The 22,642-nt window shown below is 41.5% G+C and overlaps 1 protein-coding gene across 1 annotated transcript in view; it reads left to right on the forward strand.

The window, feature by feature from the left end:
• Positions 1-3,082: 3,082 nt before the first annotated feature.
• The window catches only part of GHR (growth hormone receptor), a 346,262-nt gene continuing 326,702 nt past the window's right edge, over positions 3,083-22,642 (forward strand). Inside the window, exon 1 of the mRNA XM_049863072.1 lies at positions 3,083-3,275. The gene's annotated coding sequence lies outside the window, so the exon portion shown is untranslated. The remainder of the gene's footprint in view (positions 3,276-22,642) is intronic.

Genomic DNA, 22,642 nt, shown 5'->3' on the forward strand with positions numbered 1-22,642 from the left:
TTTTACTTATGTGTAATATTAATGATATTGTTCGATAATTTATTGGGTTTGAGGATCTATTAAACATTCAAGAAGAGCCCTTTAACTGACAATCTGGAGCTCTGTAGAGAGATCTCAGCTTAAGATATAAATTTAGGAGATAGAAATTTTCATTATTTGATTCCCCATTTATTGTGTACTCTATCATTTACTGGACACTAGCCTAAGCACTGCAGGTACAAATACTAATAGTGCATGGTTTCTTCCCTCAGGCAACTCATAGTCAGTGGGTAAAACTGACATATCAACAAAAACTGCAGTAGTCAATAAACATAGATATAATGGCCCATGAGAACACAGATGTAGGGATAGTTAATTATTTAATTCTACCTTTGGGAAAAGTAAGGAACAGCTTTATAAAGGAAGTAAGTTAATTGATCTGGACCTTGAAAGTTAAGTAGGCTGTCCCAAGGTGGACAAAGTAGGATATTTCAGGCAGAGGGGAAGACACGAGTAAATGCAATTTCACACTTCATATGATAAAAGTGCTCCAGTATGTCTTCACTTGTTTCAAAAAAGAAAGAAAGAAAGAACAATGATAACTCAATACCTGGTGCTTTTCCCCTCATAAGTTGGAAAATATAAAGACCTATACACAGTTACATAGGAGATGGACTTTTATTCATGGGGCTTAAAAATAAAGGCTGCCCTTCCTGTAAAGTGCGTTACCCTGGGCTGTAAGTTTATATCCAGTTCCATAATATTTTATATTAACCAGTGTTTTTTTTCATCATATTTTCTGTGCACAATGACCTGACCTTCCTACACACTTCCATGTCTCAGAGGCTACAGATGATCCAATAGAATAAAGAAGTCAATTCTCCTTTTTTCAATCATAGCCCTGAAATCATCTCAGGGCATTAACAAAAAAAACAGAAAATATTTCATGAGTCCATGTGGTACCTTCTAGATGAGATCACAATTCTCAGGGCTGAGGAGGAGGGCCAAAGGACAAGAAGGCACCAAAAAAAAAAAAAAAAAAAAAAAACCAAACCCGCAGCCGTGGAGTCGATTTTGACTTATAGTGACCCTATAGGGCAGAGTAGAACTGCCCCACAGGGTTTCCAAGGAGAGCCTGGTGAATTCAAACTGCCAACCTTTTGGTTAGCAGCCGTAGCTCTTAACCACTATACAACCAGGGTTTCCATAAGAAGGCACAGAGGGGATATAAAGGGAGAGGTTGGTGGTGCCAGAGTCTGAAGAGCCAACTTGGAAGGTCATCTCAGACGGGAATGGAGTAGCATTTAAGGATTGCCTGGCCCCCACTCCTGCCAGTACTGACTTTCAGCCGGCTTGGCGTATATTAACCTCCAGCAGGAGTTTTGACCATGCCCCTAATCTTTTACTTTCCAAAGTTTCCCTATTTAGGCAACTCCCTATTTAAAAGTCCCATATACTAATCAGCCCCCTACTCATTCAGCAGGGTGTGGATAGAGCAGGACCAGTTGGAGATCAATACCTTGCTCCCCCTTCCCCAGGAAGGGAAACACACCCCTTCCAGAATTCTTCTCCCTTCTTTCATTCTGGGTGCTCTTGCCTGGAACATTTGGGGTGCTGAGCCACAGCTGAGCCTCTGAAAGGACTCTAAGCAACAGAGAGTATCTCCACTTGATTCCTTTGAAAATAAGGGTTTCTTATGCAACATCTGTTGCCCCAACATCTTTGGTCCTGTGTTCCTTCCCAAGTCTTGGCCCACATGTACTATTCTCTGTACCCCGTGGATCTTTTATTCTAGCGCTGAGAAGCTTGGTTTCTTTAAGTTGCTGTTTAAACATTTCTCTGTGGGTATAAATGTGACTTTGTGCCTGGCAGCAATGTTAAAAAAAAAAAAAAAAGTCATTAGTAAGCCTTAGCTGTTACAGACTTATAGATAAATGACATTACAGCTGTCTGTCAGTAAAAAAAAAAAGTAAATACTGAAAAGATAGTGTGACTGGCTGCTCCTTCAGATCTCAGACAACCTGGAGACGGACTTTTGTACCCTTAGCTTAGAAAAGCAGATGGTGGCTGGGGGTTTGGGTTTGCTGCTTTATAAAAACAACATACAATGATACTAACTTTCCAAAGTACACTGACGGTTTCTTGTCTGGGTTCATTTTCTCATCAGTGAAATGAAGTAGGCAGGGCCCCTGCAAGACAGATGAGTTAAGCCAAGTAACCATTGCTGTTGAGGGGATTCTGACTCACAGGGCAGAGTAGAACTGTCCCATAGGGTTTCCAAGGAGCGCCTGGTGAATTTGAATTGCCAACCTTTTGGTTAGCAGCCAGAGCTCTAAACCACTATGCCATCAGGGTTTCCTGAGCCTAGTGCAGAGCAGTTACAAGGCTTTCCCCAGGTCACACACAAAGACAGTCCCCAGACTGGGCCCTGAGTCGGGACTCCTTGCAGCTCTGTACTCTGGTTTCTGCCCGTAGCTCTCTGCCAACACGCCATGTGTCCTTGGTATATTACTTAAACAGTCTCTTCATCTCTGTTTTCTAGCCTCTATCTTTTCAGTGTGCACCAGTGAGCAGGAGTTAAGAAACTGGTTGCAGGTGGAATGGGACGTTGTTTGGTTGGCTAATTAGGCTTTCCAAGCTATCTTGCTGTTTTTTTTCTTCCCATTTATGTACAAGACTAACTTTTCAATAAGAGTTCCTTTGAATTTGTTGACTGCACTTAGGCTCTTGTAGGTCCTGCCTTCTTTTTGGGAACGGGGGTGGGCGGAGAGGAAGGAAGTGTCCTGCAAATACCAATACTTTCCTCTAGGAGGAGCCGCGCAGCCCAGAAAAGAGTGACACGCACCAACTCCAACTCCACGCTGGGGAAGGCTTCATCCCAGCTCCTCGGAATGCGTGGCCCGGGCGGCGCTTGGCGCCACCGCAGCGGGTCTCGCCCCGGCCGTCCTGAACTCCCGTTTCCCCTCGCCTCAGCAGCCTCGTCCCGGGGGGCGGCGGGCACGGCTCGGCGTGACCTCTGGTGAACGGCGGCCGCCGTTTCCCACCCCTACGCTCCCATCCTCCTTCCCGTTTCACCCCGCCCCCTTCCCCTCCCCGAGCCTGACAGCCCGCGAGCTGCCAAGCAGGGCGCAGCCATGGGAAGAGGAGGCAGTCTGGGGAGCAGCGGCGGCGGCGGCTGCTGAACCCGCGCGGCAGCGGGGACCCCCAGCTGGGGCCGCGCGGGCCGGAGGCCCTAGCACCATCAGCGCCAGGGCAGACGCGAACCCGCGCTCTCTCTCCAGAGGCGAGGCTCAGAGGTACTGGACCGGGCTCCTGGAGCCGGGCTCTTGTTATCCCCCTCTTGTGCCGGAGGAACTGGGAGTGGACCGTGGACGCCAGTTGTTTATGGAACTGGGTGTCTCTCTTATGTATTTACAGGGATTTTTTTTTTTTTTTTCCGATGCTTGGTGGTTGGCAATGCCTCACCTCCTACTCGCGGAGGTTTGTTTTTGCTGGTGGGTTGTTGTAACCCGATCCAAGCGGGGGACGTGTGTGTGTGTGGGTGTGTAAGTTGGTGGGGGACCAAAGGAGGTGGGGGCGACAGGCGAACCGTCCCACACTGGTGCCTGCCTCGGCTGGTGCTGGCGGCGCGTGGAGGGGCTTCATCCGAAGACAGTTTATGGAAGTCGTAAAAGTTTTGCGAGTGTGTTTCTGTTTGACATCATCCACCGGGCTAGGGCAAGAACTGCTAGTGCTGCGGCTGCAGCGCGAGGAGAGGTCCGGGCGGCGCGGCGGGAGGGCGAGGGGACTCGGGCTGCGCTTGGAACCTGCGCGCTCCTCCTCAAGGCGCGCGGACCTGGGCGCGTTTGTGCGGGTGCATCTGCGCCTTTGCACCCGCGCACCTGGAGTCAGTAGAGTCACGGCCTCCAGTCCCTATTAGCTGTGGTAGGTGGAAACTGAGGCGAGCCGAGCTCCCCTAGCCCGGGGTACACTCGTAGTTACGAAATCAACAGAACTGCCCAAGGCTTGAGGGCTACGGGTGAGTGGGGTAGCTGAGCGTCTGGGGAGAGGGCGTTGGCGGCTGGCAGAGGGTGCGGGGGCAGGATCACCCACTTGCGGGTGCCTTGAGAGGTCTCTTTTGGGGCGAAAGTTTTATATGTAGCCCAGGGCGGGGGATGCCTGCTGCGGTCGGGCTGCGGGAGTTTGTGGCCTGGTGCGGGGTGCGTGTGCCGAATGGGTGTACGTGCGCGCTGTGTGTGCGCGCGTGTGTGCGCCTGTGGAGGCGTGTCGGCGCCTGAGCCAGTAGGGTGTGCGGGGCGGGGGAGGGGGGTGGAGGAGGAGGCCACAGAGTTGCCGCCTGCCTGTTTGTGCCGCCAGGAGACCTTGGAAGGGCAGGGAAAGGTAACGGGAGGCCAGAGGATAGGAAGTGGCAGAAGTTCCTGCATAGGCTTAATTACCACGGATTTGAAAATATTAAACCCGTTTTGCCAATGAGGGCCTGGGGGCTGCAGGTGGCTGTTGTTGGGGTCCTTAAGAGACCTGCACAGGAGGTTGTTTGAAGGTTCTAGATGTGTGTGAGGGGGGAGGGGGCACAGAACCCCAGAAACCAAGACCTAAGCTGGAACTGCAGATCTGAGATTCCCAGGCTGCTGCTCTTTACAGTCCAGGGAGTGGGTGGGCCCTAGAGTGCTTTGCCTTTAGATTCTCCAGCCTGTGCCTTTTCTCACAGACCTGTGTTGTGGCAGCCCAGGCTCTGTGCCCTGTCTGTGCAACTGGTGTTCCAGGTTAGTTTCTACCTGGGTCACCCTGAAAATCCTTATCTCTGGGTACCTCATGTGCCATGGAGGTATCAACTATTGAAACATTTCCAGAAATAAAAATGCTGGATAGAAGCAAAATAAAACCATCCAGTGGGCAGAGTCCTTAGTTCCATTTATTCTGTGATTAGAGGTTCTGTTTCCCTTTGAGAAAAGCAAAGCTCCTTGCTCCTAGGTTAAATTTCAAGGGATCTCCAGTTATTCAATGGTTTCCCTTCAGATTAATCTTTGAGTGGAGCTAGAAGTATGGATTTTAACCTGGAGACCCTTAGAAAACATCAGCTGTAGCTTAAAAAGCTGATCTCATTTCTCATCTCCACCTTCGACCCTTATAAAATTTTTGCTTCACATTAATCTTAGGGAAGTCAGTAAGTCAACATTTAGCTTTTTTGGGGGGGGGCGTAAATATATCACAGTGAAGTTAGAGTTTTGGTCTTCTGCATGGAAAGCCAAGATATAATGGGCAAGGTGTGAAATGAAAATCTATAAACAAAGTGACAACACAAGTGCATTTTTTTTCAAAGAGCATAACTTTGCCTTGCAAATATTTGTTCTAGCCAGAGTTTGAAGCTGTGTTTTTGATTATCAGTTTTTAAACAGCAGACTACACATCATAAAAATAAACCTCTTTACAATGGATTCTAGGTTAGAACGTCTCTGGACTGTTTCTAGTCGTTGTGTTAAGAGATGTGTATGGTGCCTAGTAACCTATGGGATTGTCACGTTGAGTCTCTTGTTAGCTCAGGACATAACATTTATGGCATAACGTAGTAAACGGAGGCACAGTCGCAGCCCGCTTCTGCCAAGTGCATGAGGCACCCCAGCATGGAGACAAACCTTGAAGCTAGTCCAACTTGGCAAGCCTTTTTGGCTATCTGCTGGTAAAAAAAAAAAAAACCCAAACCCAGTGCCGTCGAGTCGATTCCAACTCATAGCGACCCTATAGGACAGAGTAGAACTGCCCATAAATTTCCAAAGAGCGCCTGGCGGATTCACACTGCGGACCCTTTGGTTAGCAGCCATAGCATTTAACCACTAGGCCACCAGGTAAGCATTGTTAACGTAAAGGTAAATCTGTGAGAACATGGGGCAGCAGATTGTTTCATTTATAAAAAAAGGCATGGGTTATATTTTGTAAATCTGCTCACCTGAAGTTTCCACTTCTCTGGTTATTCCACTGGTAAATTGCACAATTGCTCTTATGTGGAATTAGTTTGCTCCTAAAGAACGTGTTTTAAAAAATGTCAATAATGAAAATAACTTCTATTTCTTAATGTATCCACGTGTCCACATAAACCATCACTTTTTCTTCTTCTAAAAAAAAACAGTAACCCCTGTGGTAATGATTTAAATTATGTTGAGCATCCAGACCACCTTTTGAATATTGCATTGCTAAGAATCAAAGTTTTGAATATTGCATTGCTAAGAATCAAAGACAGCAGGCAGCCCTCAGCCTTTGTGTACACAAGACAGTACAGGATGTCTTTTTGGCAAGTGCTGCTCTTTTTTTCAATGTGGAGCAAATGTGATGTAAATAATGTGCCCGGTAAAATGGCCAGTTAGGATGATAACAGACGTTATAGGTAACTCTCTCTCTGGTGCATAAATCTCCGCTTCAATATCCCTGTCGATGGGTTACTATACCTCTTCTTGAAAATAATCGGATGGGAGTCTTGCTTCTTCCCTGGCTGATCCATTCTAGGAGGCATTCCTTTTTAGAAAGTTCTTGCTCATACTGAATCACCATTTTCTTCCACCCATTGGCTTTGCCCTTTATTCTCTGGAGCTATGCACAATGGCACGGTGAATCGAACTTCTCTTCCCTCTAAGTGGTGAATTTGAAAACAAACATTAGGCTTCTTCTGCAAGAACTCACTTTTGCCTATTTTGCAGCAGTTCCTCACCCATTGTGGGGTTCTACCTTCTCTACCCTGACCATTGTGCCCTGAATTCCGTGTTCTCCCCATCTTTCCTAATGTATATTGTCTAATGCACAGATTTGGAATCCTGGATTTCCATGTCTATTAAGGCAACTTTATATTCATGAGCTTTTTTAGCATCTCTACACTGTGAACTAATTTCAAGCCTGTAAACAAGATAACAATTTGTTCTTTTCAGATTATTAGTCCTCCATAGTCAAAACATTGCAGTAACTGACTCAGAACTTTTTTTTTATGCCTGAATTTACTATAAGCTATGGACAGTATAATGCTGTGCAGATAAATTGAATTCTACCATGCAATGCAGATAGCTCCTTAATTTCTCCCTATCAAAGAATACCAACTGCAAAAAAATACTGGATATAGAATATTCTGACGAGCAGCAAATTGAAGCTGCATGTTATAGACAGGCAGGGCCTCTGAAGTATTCTTTTCATAGACCGCATTGTGCCTCCTTCCAGGAGCATGAGTCAGTACTAGCAATCAACAGGCATTTATTTATTGAAGGCTTGTTCCGTCCAAGACCAAGAGAGTCTGCCATCTGGCCCTGACTGAGATGAAAGTACATCAGACAGAAACGCTTCTTCAGGCAACGGGGATTGAAGATGTACATAGGACATGACAAGTCAACAACCTACCGTTCTCAGAAGGTAAATGGCTTGCTAATGCCATAAGGAAGTCTAAGGTGCTCACGCTAGATAAGCAGGCATGAGATGGCTTCAATGTGAACTGGGGCCCCCATCTCCTGGTTTATATGTGGACCCAAATCCAACAAATACTCTGTTACCTCACACCGATCAAGTCCTAATTTTCTTGGAGAAAGGTAGCAAAGCCAGCTTATACGGGGCCGGGGGGGAGGGGGTAATGGATGAAAAGCAAGCTTTTTGAAGCCCCTCAGACATAGGAACTCAGTTGGAATCCTAGTTTTACCAATTACATGCAAATTAGCTCCTCAGAGACTCACTTTTCTCCTCTGTGAAAATTATAACAGGGCTGGGGTATTTCCACACAACGTCTGTAGTATTTATGGCCTGTACTGTGTGTTAGACACCTACCTGGTACGATTGATTGTCCTTGACTGGGGCTTCGCAACTAAATTATGAGTTCCCCCTGCCACTAGCTGAGAACCTGCCACAGCAGTGTCTTCCTGCAAGAGGTGTTTATAGTTGATCATAATGACAGTACAGCTACTTCAGCAAGTCTGAGTATGAAACAAATTACCAATTCTCTTGGTTTAGAGAGAGAGAATAAAAAATCAACTGGTAACATAAATCTGAAGCTAATATAAGCCCCTACTTGGTGGACAGATTTTCAGTCAGGAAAGGGGCCGATGGTAGTCTTGTGCTAGTAAATGGAATTGCCCAAGCTGCCCCTGTCCTGTGTTTGTGTGCTTGTGTGCTTGTGTGTGTCTGTGTGGAGTGAGACTTCTCGCTCCATCCCCTTACATTATCATCTCCATTCATATTATATTTGCTTCACTGCTTTATTCTGTTTTCATACAAAGGGAGAATATACTCAATGATAAGATACTTTTTTTTTTTAAGTTCACAAATTTATTTCACTACCCTAATCTTCCACCACCAAAAAAAAAAAAATTACAGCAGTCCCATTGTCAAGTATTTGAACATTCAGTTTCCAAACCAAAGTCCTATTTTAATTTAAGAAACCCCTAGGTTAAGAAGGGGCCCTGGTGGAGCAGTAGTTAAAAGCTTGGCTGCTAACCAGAAGGTCGGCAATTCAAATCCACCAGCAGCTCTTTGGACACCCTGTGGGGCAGTTCTACTCTGTCCTGTAGGGTCACTATGAGTTGGAAGCTACTTGAGGGCAACGGGCAAGGGGCTTTTTTTTTTTTACGTTTTGATTTAGGTTAGGATGGCGTGTTGTTGTTGTTAGGTACCATCAAGTCAATTTTTGACTCATAGCAATGCCATGTGATAGGGCAGAACTGCCTCATAGGGTTTTCTAGGCTATGATATTTATAGGAGCAGATCGCCGGGTCTTTATCCCGCGCAGCTCCTGGATGGGTTCAAACAGCCAACCATTTGGTTAGGTTAGCAGCTGAGTGCTTAACTGTTGCTCCACAGCGCTCCTTTAGAATGGCATAATATGAAATTATATTAGACCAGGTATCAGAAAAACTGGACCTTCTCTAAGCTCTGCCTCTTATGGGTTTTGTAATTTTTTACAAACTATTTAACCTTCCTGGGCTTCATATCGGAAACCCTGGTGGTGTAGTGGTTAAGTGCTACAGCTGCTAATGAAAAGGTTGGCAGTTCAAATCCGCCAGGCGCTCCTTGGAAACTCTGTGGGGCAGCTTCTACTCTGTCCTATAGGGTCGCAATGAGTCGGAATTGACTTGACGGCACTGGGTTTGGTTTTTTTTTGCTTGGGGCTTCATATTTCTTATATGACAAAAAAAAGGCAAGGTGATCTTTTAGAATTCTTTTCAGGGCTGTGATTTGAATCCATTTAATCACAGAATTTCTCAGCTCCCTTGGCACTGGCTGGAGCCTTTTTGAAAACACCAATTCTACTCATTCTTAGTTTCATGATCTGCTTTTTACATACCTGTCTGCCTTGTTAGGCTGTGGGTTCCTCAAAAACAGGAAGTGAATTTTATTCATTTTTATAATTTTCTACTTTGCTAAAATGCTGTCAACACGGCAGGTGTGGGTGGAGTGTTAGTTGAATTAACACTGAATGCTTTGGATAGCTGAGCTATAATTTACATCGCTTGCTTAGCAATACGCAACAATTTTGAATATCAGCATCAAAAAAGTGATGGCCTGTTTTACTCCCTCACCATTAGTTTTTTATCCATTTAAATAAAATGAGTAAACAAGTACTGTCAGCGCTGTGAATTCATTCTAAAACAATCTAAAGCTTCCTTTCTAAAACTCCTGACAACCTGGTGCAGAAAGTCTTTCTGAAGTAGGGTTTTTTTTGTTTGTTTTGAATTTTTTCTTGTTTGTTTGTTTTGTGTTAAAGAAAATTCCATGATGAGTCCCAGATTCTTAAAAGAAAGAATGACAGAAAGAATTGTTGTTTAGTCTCAACTTCTTGCTTCAGTGCTTCTCACTACCTTTTAATAGAGATAAATGAAGCCTTAGGTCAGGCGACTATTTTACTTAATAATGAGCCATAAGAAGCCAGTGATTTTGTTAGAAATGCTGGGCTCTGTGTGGTTTTAATTAGCATATAGACTTACCTTCAAATACTCTATTCTGTACATAATTTCTTAAGCAGATTCCTTAAAATTTCCAGATGTGTGGACTGCTTTGATTAGGCCTTGCCTTCTTTTCTATTGACTAGACTTCGGCTGGTTTCTTTAAAATAATCTCATTATAATCCCAATGAATTTATGCTGCTTAGATTGTGAATTTGTTTAAACATAAACAAATCTCTCTCCAGCTGGCTGGGCTTCTAAGTAAAAATTTTATCCTAGGGAAGATACTCACCTCGTGGGGCTGGATCCAGCACAGGTGGAGAAGAATATGCTGGTAAAGCCCTCATTCAGCATTATAACACCAAAAGATTTTGCAAATTGAACAGGTATTCTATATACTTATTTAAGGTGGACAGCCTGCCATGCTAGACATTTACTATTAGTAATTCTGGAGTTGCTTCCTCAGTTATTTGCAGAAAGTAAAATTCAAAGTTACCAACAATTTAAAAACTGTTAGAGGCATTCCCTCTATTTCTGTAATACATATTCCTGTTAACATGTGACAAAGTCATTGATCCAAAGAAAAACCCTTATTGTTTTCTTTCTTTAAAAATGTATTACATTAAGCATTATATCCCCTTTCTTTACTTTTGAGGTGCCATATCAAAAAAAAAAAAAAAATGTAGAGCATGTCCATTATAAAACAGTCGTAGATAGTTCTCGCTCCATGTTTATTGAAGCAAAAAGTGCTTAATAAATAGTTTATCTTGAGTTTGATGATGGCTGAGGAGAAACCTCAGTCAGACATCCAATTTGATTGCCCTTGGTCAACAGGACGGTGGCTGTTTTTCTGGACACCTTTAAGCTATGTGATTGTAATCCCAGGAAATTTCAATTTGGCAAAGCAAACTGAAGATTGGGCTTGCGGAGCATATATGAATAATAAATTATTAAAAGAGCCCTGAAGACAGACCCTCTACAATAGCTTCTTCCACCGGGGGTAGAGGAAGATGCCAGAATCTCTAGGCAAAATGATGATGGTTGAAGGAAAAACCATTTTAAGCCTAGTCAGAAAAATAAAAGGAAGAAGAGCAAGAATAAAGAGAAATGACTTTTTATATTAGCAGTGTAGCATCTTTCCGTAAGAGACATTGGCAAGACAATGATCTGCTTGTCATAGAATAGGTGTTCAATAACCTTCTGATGACCTTTGTATGTAGTAAAACAGAGAGAGAATTACAGTATTAACAAGAAGTGTGTGGTGAGTTGGAGGCAAAGGGATATAGAGAGAGTAGTGGTAACTAACATTTAAGCTCATAATGCTGATTTTGTATTATTCTCCATAAATTAATGATGGCACCCAAGGTGCCCACCTAAGGCAGTTGTGTTCTTGGCCTTGGAAAGTTCTAGAAATTTTTAATATTTGAGACAAGATGGAGGTATCCCAGTATTTATCTAGGATTCAGTAGTATGGGAAACATATCCAGTTCCCCTCATTGTAGAGCAAGAGATTTTAACTCTCTTTATTTTGTTCTATAAAATTTAATGTTTTTATTCCTTACATTATGTATAGAGTATGTGAGAATTAGTTATGTCATCTGAAAACTACTTGGGAAAAGATGCTGGATAAATCAGACGTTTATTAGCCTACAGGATACACGTTTGGCCAAGCTAGTGGTATTTTTGGTATCACTGTGAAAAATCAAAGACAGAATATGTATTTATTGAGCCTTTACTGTGTTCCTAGGTATGTGCTAGATACTCTGAAGAATATAAAATAGCATAAGGGACCTAGCATTCAATCTGGGAAGGCAAGACTAGTAATGTACATGGTGTAATTAGGGAACAGTTCAAGATTATACAATCTAATGAAAAATTATATTACAGACTATAAATGCTACAGTTATTTAGAGAAAAGAAAGGTCTCTTTGGGCTGACGTATTTGGGGGAAAGCCTTATGGGCAAAGTGGCTTCTGAACCAGGCCTTAAAAATATGGTAAATTTTTTTGATAGGCAGAAAGGATTAGACGTTTTAAGCAAGGGGGTTGAACTGAAGACCAGGGAGTATATCTGAGGCCCACTGGGGTGACTGGTAACAGGGGAGTAGGCAGTGTGTACCAGTTGTGGATTTGTTATCCATTGGAAGCTCCAGCCATTGGATATGGCTGCTGCAGAGAGGTCCATCCCTTGGATAGGGCAACTAGGGGGACCACCCTGAGCTTAGTGTGCTTGTTGGAGGGTGGTAGCTGCTGCAGGGTGCTATAGCATACCTCTCTTTTCTGAATATTATACAAATTCTGTTTTAAAACTTCTTTATCAGTATTCCTATAGGTCTATCAAGCATACCAACAGTATGGCTTCCTTTCAAGAATATGATCTCGAATGGGCCCTACAATGGTAGAATTGGCTTGGGACTCCCTCTTCTACTCCTGCCTTCCCTCTGCATGCTTATACTGACAGTCTTGGCCCTATACTTTGGTTTTCTATAGTTCCAGAAATAGGTTTATAGGGCCTCATAGAACTTTAAAGTCATTCACCAGTGATTCTCAAGCAAGTCAGTGTATCTCTGCTAGGTAGTGCCTAGGGGGATTTAGAAATAAAGTTGTCACAATGACTGGAAAGAATTATAGGTTCTTAGGGTCCTGGGTCAGGGATGCTAAAAATTTTGTAATGCCAGGGGTATACAAGAAGAATGATACACACCTAAATGCAAGTAGACTCCTATTGAAAATTTTTCAATCCAACATCCACACTTGATTTATAGGTAAGGAAAAAGGAGTTCCTGAGAAGTGACAAGACTTTCCCAGGATTGAACTCCTTAGTGGCAGTAACAGATTTATAACCCAGATCTTCCAGCTTTCTTTCAAGGGCTCTTTCTGCTATCACATTCCCTCTCATAAATGTGGAGTAGCACAATGCATATTGTTGACTCTGTATTCATACATGAGGGTGACAGTTAGCTGTGTTAACTATCTGAGTGGGTGGATTGTGAACTGAGACAACTGATACTTGACCAGCAGTTCTTTCCACTGGGAACACACACAGATTTGCCTGTAAATTAGGATGACAGATGTCCTCTGCAGTGTCAACCACTGTGAAAGCCTAAAGATATTTTGGCATTGTAGAAAGGGCATGGAGTGGGCTTGGGGAGCACACATACCTGGATTGTCAGACTGAGTTTGAATCCATCTCTACCATTTACTACCTTTATTACTATCAGCAAGTTAATTAAACTGTCCAAGCTTCGTCTGAAAAATGGAGGTGGTGAGTCACATTTACAAGGCTGTTGTAGTTTAAATGGATCAAAACAGTGCCTGGTGTATATGGAACACTTTAGAAGGAGATAAATCCTTTTAGCATCCTTTTGAGAGGCTCCAAGAAAACTTAAAACCTTCATTCGTGACTCACTTTATATTAATTGCTGTTTTGTCCCCCCCACCTTCCCCAGTCAAACAAAGCTCCAGTGAGCTCATGAAGTGCTTCTTTTGTTGAAACTATTGAAACTTCCCTCCTTCATAAGATTACCGCTAGTCAGAGAACACTTTCTTGTAACTTCTCTGTCCATGTGCTTAGACTGATGCAAACAAGGGGATCAACATAGCAGAAATGGAAGATATATCCTGATGATATATCCAGAAATTTAGATTTTAAAGCCAATACTAAAACCTGTTCCCAGATATAGATGTTTCTCAAAGAGGTTTCTATCTGTCAGTGGTAGGAGACCACCTTAGACAAGGTGATGTTTATTGCCATCGAGTCGGCTCCAAATCATGACGACCAATATATAACAGAATGAAGCTTTGCTCAGTTCTGTGCCATCTTAATTATCATTGGTATGTTTGAGCCCATTTTGCAGCTATTCTGTCAGCTCATTTCATTGAGGGTTTCCCTCACCTCTGCTGACCTACACTTTACCAAACATGATGTCCTTCTCCAGCAGTTGGTCCTTCTAATGATGTATCCAGAGCCCTGGTAGAACAGTAAAGCGCTTGGCTGGTAACCAAAAGGTGGGCAGTTCAAATCTACAAGCCGCTCCTTGGAAACCTATGGGCAGTTCTACTCTGCCCTGTAGGATTGCTATGAGTTAGAATCCACTCGAAGGCAATGGGTATGGTTTTGTTTTTGTTTTTGGTGTAATGATGTATCCACACTAAGTGAGTTGCAGTCTCAGATGGTTTCCTGTGATCCACAGGGTTTTCACTGGCTAATCCCCACATGTCTGTCAGTTTGTCATACTGTGGTGGCTTGTGTGTTGCTGTGATGCTGGAAGCTATACCACTGGTATTTGAAATACCACCAGGGCCACCCATGGTGGACAGGTTTCAGCTGAGCTTCCAGACTGAGAAAGACTAGGAAGATGAACGTGGAAGTCTACTTCTGAAAAATTAGCCTGTTAAAGCTTATGAATAACAGTGGAACATTGTCTGATATAGTGCCAGAAGATAAATCCATACTGTTGGAAGACATTCATAATACAACTGGGGAAGAGCTGCCTTCTCAAAGTGAGTTGACCTTAATGTCATAGAGAGAGTCAAGCTGTTGGGACCTTTATTTGCTGATATGGCCTGAATCAAAATGAGAGAAACAGATACAAAAATCCATTAATAATTACAATGTGGAATGTACAAAGTATGAATCTAAGAAAATCGGAAGTCATCAAAAATGGAATGAAATACAATAACATCAATATCCTAGGCATTAGTGAGCTGAAATGGACTGGTATTGGCCAGTTTGAAATGGACGGTAACATAGTCTACTATGCCAGGAATGACAGATTGAAGAGGAACGGCATCTCATTCATTGTGAAAAAGAACATTTCGAGATCTTTCCTGAAGTGATAGGATAATATCCATATGCCTACAAGGAAGACCAGTAAATACTATTATTCAAATTTACACAACAACCACTAATGCCAAAGCTGATGAAATTGAAGATTTTTACCAACTTCTGCAATCTGAAATTGATCAAACATGCAATCAAGATGCATTGATATTACTGGTGATTGAAACAAGAAAATAAAAAGGATCAAGGTGGAAAAATACGGCCTTGATGACCGAAACAATGCTGGAGATTGCATGATAGAATTTTGCAAGACCAACAACTCCTTCATTGCAAATAACTTTTTTCAACAACATAAATGGTGACTATACACATGGACCTCACCAAATGGGATGCACAGGAATAAAATCAAGTACATGTGTGGAAAGAGACAATGGAAAAGCTCAATATCACCAGTTAGAAAAAGGCTGGGGCACACTGTAGAACAGGCCACCAGTTGCTCATATACACGTTCAAGCTGAAGCTGAAGAAAATTAGAGCAAGTACGTGAGAGCCAAAGTACAAACTTGAGCATATCCCACCTGAATATAAAGACCATTTCAAGAATAGATTTGATGCATTGAACACTAATGACTGAAGGCCAGAGGGGTGGTGGAAGGACATCAAGAACATCATACATGAAGAAAGCCATTGGTCGTTAAAAAGACAGAACAGAAAGAAAAGACCAACATGGATGTCAGAAGAGACTCTGAAAGTTGTTCTTGAACATAGAGTAGTTAAAGATAATGGGAGAAATGATGACGTAAAAGAGCCAAACAGAAGATTTCAAAGGGCAGCTCAAGAAGACAAAGTATTTTAATGAAACGCAAAGACCTGGAGTTAGAAAGCCAAAAGGAAAGAAGATGCTCAAACTGAAAGTACTGAAGAAAAAATTCAAGCCTCTAGTTCAATATTGAAGGATTCTGTAGGGAAACTATTAAACAACACAGCAATCATCAAAAGTAGAAAGAAGGAATACACAGAGTCACTGTATCAAAAAGAATTGGTCAATGTGCCGCTATTTCAGGTAGCATGTAATCAAGAATCGATGATACTGAAGGAAGAAGTTCAAGCTACACTAAAGGCGTTAGCGAAAAGCAAGGCTTCAGGAATTGACGGAATACCAATTGAGAGGTTTCAACAAGGGAATGCAGTGCTGGAGGTGCTCACTTGTCTATGCCAAGAAATTTGGAAGACAGCTACCTGGCCAATCAGCTGGAAGAGATCCATAATTATGCCTATTCCAAGGACAGGTGATCCAACAGAATGTGGAAGTTATTGAACAATATCGTTAATATCATACACAAGTAAAATTTTGCTAAAAACCTTTCAAAAGCAGTTGCAGAGGTACATGGACAGGGGACTGCCAGAATTTCAAGCTGGAATCAGAAGAGGACATGGAACCAGGGGTATCATTGCTGATATCAGATGGACCTTGGCTGAAAGCAGAGAATACCAGAAAAGTATTTAGCTGTGTTTTATTGACTATGCAAAGGCATTCGGCTGTGTGGATCATAACAAATTATGGATAACATTGGGAAGAATGAGAATTCCAAAACACCTAACTGTGCTCATGAGGAACCTATACATAGACTAGGAGGAAGTCGTTGAAACAGAACACGGGGATACTGCATGGCTTAAAGTCAGGAAGGGTGTGTGTCAGGGTTGAATCCTTTCACCATACTTATTCAGTCTGCGTGCTGAGCAAATAATCCGAGAAACTGGACTATATGAAGAAGAACATGGCATCAGGATTAGAGGTATTCTCATTAATAACCTGTGATATGCAGATGACACAACCTTGCTTGCTGAAGATGAAGAGGACTGGAAGTACTTACTGATGAAGATCAAAGACTCCAGCTTTCAGTATGGATTACACCTCAACATGAAACAAACTCCTCACAAGTCACCAATAAGCAACATCAGGATGAACGGAGAAAAGATTGAAGTTGTCGAGGATTTCATTTAACTTGGATTCACAGTCATCACCTATAGAGCAGCAGTCAAGAAATCAAATGATACATTGTATTGGGCAAATCTGCTACAAAAGACTACTTTAAAGTTTTAAAAAAGCAAAGATGTCACTTTGAGGACTGTTGTGTGCCTGACCCAAGCCACAGTGTTTTCAGTTACCTCATATGCATGTGAAAGCTGGACTATGAATAAGGAAGAACAAAGAAGAACTGATGCCTTTGAATTATGGTGTTGGCAAATAATATTGAATATACCATGGGCTTCCAGAAGAGTGAAGAAATCTGTCTTGGAAGAACTACAGCGAGAATGTTCCTTAGAATCAAGGATGATGACAGCTTGTCTCACATACTTTGGACATGTCATCAGGAGGGTCTAGTCCCTGAAGAAAGACATCATGCTTGGTAAAGTAGAGGGTCAGTGAAGAAGAGGAAGACCCTCAATGCGATGGGTTGACAAAGTGGCTGCAAGAGTGGGCTCAAGCATAATGATTGTGAGGGCAGCACAGGAATGGGCAGTGTTTCGTTCTGTTGTGCATAGGGTCTCTATGGGTCGGAACCGCTTGACGGCACCTAACAGGAACAACTGTTTTCAGAAGTAGATCATCAGACTTTTTTTCCTAGTCTGTCTTAGTTGGAAGCTTCACTGAAACCTGTCCATCAAGGGTGATCCTGCTGCTATTTGAAATACTTCTGGAATAGATTCCAGCATAATAGTAAACCACCTCAGTATGGCAGATTGACAGATGGGTGATAGGGCAAGGTGATACTTGGGGCAAATTAAGGGACAATAAAAACTTGCCCTGTTGGGGTGGTGGGGATTGTAGTAAAAGGCTTTTTCGGGTAAAGAACAGTCTTTTTCTATAAGATATGGGAATCCAGAGAAATGCACACAAAAGCCCAGGAGTGTTTTATTTCTCGACATTGAAGAAATATGCAGACATTGACACATAAGTGCCCAATTTACCGTTATTGGAACACTTGTTAAAGGGTAACTCTCTAAAAAGATAAAGTGATGACTCTTATACAGATATAAAATTAACCAATATAAAATAATACAGGTATTAATGAGAGCCTGAAAAGATTTTATAACCAGTTCAAAGAGCAGAAGTCACAAAACCATAAATATATATGCAGCAAAGAGCTGTTGAAATGAATTTGCAAAATCTGGTCTATTCATAGGGAAATGATCAATTGCTTTTCACTAAACACAACTGATTTGAGTTTATATGGACATGAATTATTTTTATGGACCATTTCTACAAGTTAACATCTAACTCAACAGAGCTGTAAGATAGCCTAGTGAAAGACAAAGGCTCAGAACCCTACAGGATCAGCTAATCCCTGGAGGCTGCAGCATAACCACTAAAAGGAGATCCTGTGATCTCTTTTGCTTCTTGCAAAGACTTAACTTTTTTCTTTCACCCTCTTGACTCTACTGGTCACCATTCCTGCTTGAACTTTTAATTTGCTGATGAAAATTTGGTGAGGTGCAATTGATATAAACTTGAGAATTTTTTATCTTTCCTAGGTATGTACTGTGTTTTAAAAACTTTGGTTATACAAAATTTTTGAATCCCCAGCTAACCATTGCTCAAATTCAACAGTCAACAATATTTTTTGCTAATCTAGTTTCATTTTTCTACCCTGCCCCTGATTATTTTAAAGCAAATCTCCAGACACCTCATCTTTTCATTTGTAAATGTAAATACTTTAGTATGCATATTAACAAGCAAGCCACCTATTTTTAATACCCACATAATCTATACTTTATGGCTATAGAGATAATAATTTGTGAGAAGACATTATACTCTGCAGACCTGCCTTTGTGTGTAAAAAGTCATGTGATATAATATGGGTTGCAGTTCAACAAAGTAAACTCAGTATATGTAGATCTTCACAAGACTGCTCTCTCATGTTATTCAGCCCAGCTCAAATGTCACCTTTTTACAAAGGACTTCTGTGACCCCTACCTGGAGTAACCTTCTCCCAACTGGGTCATGCTATCATATGACCCTGTTTTATTTTCTTCACAGCACTTATCACTATGTAATTTTATCTTGTGTATTCATTTGTTTTCCTGGTTTTTTTGGTCCATCTCCACTCACAAAAATGTAAGCCCCGTAATAGTAGGAATGTTTTCTGTCTTGTTTACTCTATATCCCAAAGTAAATGTTCAATAAATTTTCATTGATTGAATGAATTAATGCATTTCAGTAGCTCTTGGAGTTTGTTTTATGTTAGCATTTTTCTAAACATTTGTTTCCCTTTCACATGTCCAAAAATGTGTGGCTTTCATGGGTCAATTCCTACTATATTTACAGCTTGGTAGGATTTCCTTGAAGTCCCTGAGTGGTGCAGTTAAAATGCACCCAGCTGTTAACCAAAAGGTTGGCAGTTCAAGTCCACCAAGAGGTATCTTGCAATAAAGTCCTGGCAGTCTACTTCCAAAAAATCAGCCATTGAAAATCCTATGAAAAAAGCTTACAAGCAGCAATCCAAGGCACAAAAATTGGTCTCTATTTGCCTGGAATAAGAGAGGAAGAAGGAGAGTCGGGAGTAGGAAGAGGAGGAAGAGGGTATGGAATGTGTGGCTAGTTGCCTCCATGAACAACTGTTTCCATTGCCATGAGACCAGAAGAACTGGATGGTGCCTGGCTACCATTACTGAACATTTTGATAAAAAATTCCATAGAAGAATCAAAAGAAGGAAAATGCAGAACAGAATTTCAAATTTTCATGGACTCCAGACTTTCTAGAGCCATGGAGGCTTAAGGAGCCCCTGAAGCCACTGCTCTGAGATAATGTTTAAACCTTAAACCAGAAGTATCCCCTGAAGTCTTCTTAAAACAAAACAGTAGTTTAGCTTGACTAGTAAAGAATGTCTGCCTTAAGCATTCTGCTCTTTCAAGATCTACTTATGTGAGATTGAATTGACAACAGCAACTCAAAAGATTAGATAGAAAACTTAGGGGGCAATAAGTTTATGTTAATGGGGGAGGAATAACTCAGAAAAGGAGGGTCAGAACAGTTGTAGGACTCGAAGAATATAATCAATGTCACAGAATTGTGCATATAGAAACTGTTGTATTGGTGTGTGTTTTGCTGTGTATATTCTAACAACAAAATAAATAAAAATTCTTAAAAGCACATAGATAAATGTACATAAAAGAAAACTCTATGGAGCATAGTTCCATTCTGATACACATGGAGTCGCCATAAGATGGAATTGATGTGAAAGCAACTGAGATTTCTTCTTGGTATGGAGTAAAGAGCTCTTTCCAGGAACCAAAGATAATCTAGGACAGCTATAATATCTGTCCGTAAAAGATATTGAACTGGTATATTCAGTACCTACTTCATTCAGCCAGATAATATCCTGACAAGAGGTTCTTTCCATTGGTACCTGGAACTTGATTCTTCAAGAGAGACTCTGGGAGCCAGGATAAAACACATTTCAGAGTTATCTCACCCAAGGTTGAACAAACTTGAATATTTACCCGCCAACTCCCATCAGTCACTAAGTTCCGGGATAATTGTGCTGGACAGAGCAAAGTAGTTTCTAGATGCTAGCAAAACTGGGTTGGGTTGAGTAGAGAACCTGCAGCAAAGAAATGCCAGGTGCTGGCAGTTAGAAATTAGGCCGTGTGAAGTGGTACGGGTGAGGGGTTATGGTGAGGAAGGGACAGGCAACTTACGTTGGATAATACATTATGATTTTTTTTTCAATAAACTTTTCTATTTTGGAAAATTTTCAGATTTACAGAAAAATTTGCAAAGATGGTACAGAGAGTTTCCATATATCCCTTACCCAGTTCCCCCTGATATGAACATATTTCATAACCATGGTATGTTTGTTAAAACTAAGAAACCAACATTGGTACATCACTATTAACTGACCTACATAATTTACTTGGATTTCACCAGTTTTTTCACTAAGGTCCGTTTTCTGTTCCAGGATCCAATTCAGGATATCACACTGCATTGAGTATTATGATTTTTAAAAATATTTTTATATACTCTTTGACTTGGACCCTCTTATGTATTCATTTAGTCTTTGTGCCTAGATAGTTAAGTTCCATGAGAGAAAATACAGTGATGTTGAAGTCCAACATGGTGTTGGATGCAGAGTATGCTGTCAAAATAAACCAAACATCACTAATCAACAAGAAAAAAAAAAAAAAAAACAAACAACAAGAGCAGACCCTTATTCAGTGGGCATATGCGTATCTGAGCCCCATCATTAAACTGACAAGCGCTCATAACAGTGTGAAGACTTGGAAAAAAATTTGATTTTGAGCTTGTCTTGCACGAGCCGAGTCCCTACAACATGCCTAGAATTGTATGTGTATTTCACACCTAATCCTGATCACTCTGGGAGGCATATAGCCTTTAATGCCTTAGATAGGCAAGAGGATGAGACTCAGCGAAGTTACTTTTCCAGGGATTCGTAGCTAGTTAGTGACAAACCTGAGATTAAAACTCAAGAGTTTTCTGACTTCAGAGGCTACACTTCCTAAGAGTATTCTCAACTACCCCCACTCTTCTCCACTTGCCCAGCCCCTGTGCTTGGTGCCTTTTTACAAGGGATGTAGTTTTTAAAAATTCTGTTCTGTCAAACTCCAACAGACCCTGGCATGTGGTATATTTCTTAGTGGGCTAAATTAAGTGAGTTTGAATTTGTCAATTATTTTCAAAGTTTAGCTAATATGTGGAACCTGTTATTTTTTAATATGTAGTTGTTAGCTGCCATCAAATTGACCCCATGCACAATAGGATTAAACCATTGTAATCCATGGGGCTTTCATTGCTGATTTTTTCGTAGTAGATTGGCAGGCCCTTCTTCCTAGTCTCTTTTAGTCTGGAAGCTCTGCTGAAACCTTTTCAGTCTCCTGGCAACAAGCAAGCCTCCACTGACAGATGGGTAGTGGCTGTGCTTGAGGTGCATTGACTGGAAATTCTACCACAGAACCACCAATGCCTCACACGGAAATACACAAGGGTCTTTAAATATTTTTGTTTGCTTGTTAAGAAGAGAGACTATTTTTTTCAGCTTAACTTATCTCAGAAACAGTGTGTGTAGAAGAAATGAATGCACAGCTCTTTGGAACAGTACAGGCATGAAGGGCGGCCAGCCAGTCCCTCTCCTCTGGACACTAATGGCTTGGAGGGGGCTTGGTGGAGCTTGCTCTGCCAGTCTGCACTAACAGATGGTGCCTGTAACGTAGATAACACATAAATTGACCAAAGCTCTTCAAAATGCCATCCTTCGATAAATTTAGTTTTGATACATAATAATGAGCATGGAAGTAGATATCACTAAAAAGCAAGACATTGATATTGTGTAATAATTCAAAACACTTTATTATTTTATAACACATCTGGGTTTGGATAGTTGACCTCTGTTTCTCAGTCTTACATAGTAACTGTGTACATCGTTATATAGTTTTTTGAAGTATTACATGACGGATGTGGAATAGTCAATGAAATCTTTGAATTATCTTTATATTTGCAGTGGCCAACTCGCAAATTACCTTTGGTTGCCTTGGAACTCTGGGTATGAAGTTCAGAAAGAGAAATTCTTGTAAATTATTCTAGCTTTGACTTTGGGAAGATAAACAACATGAAATCTAGGCTAACCAATGCTGAAATTCCTCTAACCTCTAATTCTATATTCAGAAAAGAATAGGCTTTAAGGGTTTTTTGTTTGTTTGTTTACTTTTGCTTTGATTACAAGTTGTTGGAAACCTGGAGTTAGTGTCTAATAACACAATCTGTGTAAAACACATATTATTGGCTCAGAATGAGATCTAACTTCTAAGAAGATACAGAGGGATGATCGTGCAAAAATGGGCTTATTTTCCCCTCAGGAGGAATAATCAGGGATGGACTGAAAGGTAATCTCTTTAGAGTCAAACATTTAGAGCACTGCACATTTTTAAAGGAGAAAAATCATTACCTTCCGAACACACG

This window comes from Elephas maximus, chromosome 2 (assembly GCF_024166365.1).
Source record: "Elephas maximus indicus isolate mEleMax1 chromosome 2, mEleMax1 primary haplotype, whole genome shotgun sequence".
Taxonomy (NCBI): domain Eukaryota; kingdom Metazoa; phylum Chordata; class Mammalia; order Proboscidea; family Elephantidae; genus Elephas; species Elephas maximus.